Source organism: Monopterus albus, unplaced genomic scaffold, assembly GCF_001952655.1.
Source record: "Monopterus albus unplaced genomic scaffold, M_albus_1.0 scaffold145.1, whole genome shotgun sequence".
NCBI lineage: Eukaryota > Metazoa > Chordata > Actinopteri > Synbranchiformes > Synbranchidae > Monopterus > Monopterus albus.
The window spans coordinates 41010-41381 of record NW_018128025.1 but is presented as its reverse complement, the minus strand read 5'-3'; positions in this window follow the sequence as shown (position 1 = coordinate 41381).

Genomic DNA, 372 nt, shown 5'->3' with positions numbered 1-372 from the left:
ATACTGCAAAAAAAAACACAGACATATACCTTAACAGGCAGTCAAAAAACAGAAAAACATGTCAGATACATTTTTTTTTTGTATTTACTAGAGAGCATTGCATTTACTTGGTCATTCTGTACTTTTAGCACTAGTATGTACAATAGGTCTACGCAGTCATTCACAACATATGTCTACCAGAACACTCTAGAAAAACAGTTTAGATAGATTTAATAATCTCAAATATATGTATATTGGTATATATGACAATTGTTTTTTCCTTAAGTATTGGAAACAGAGTCTTTTATCTGTGAGTCTTGCACGGTTTTTTTTTTTTGTATTTACAGTACATTTTTGAAACAGTACTGTATGGCTAAAAGGTGCTAGAGGCCT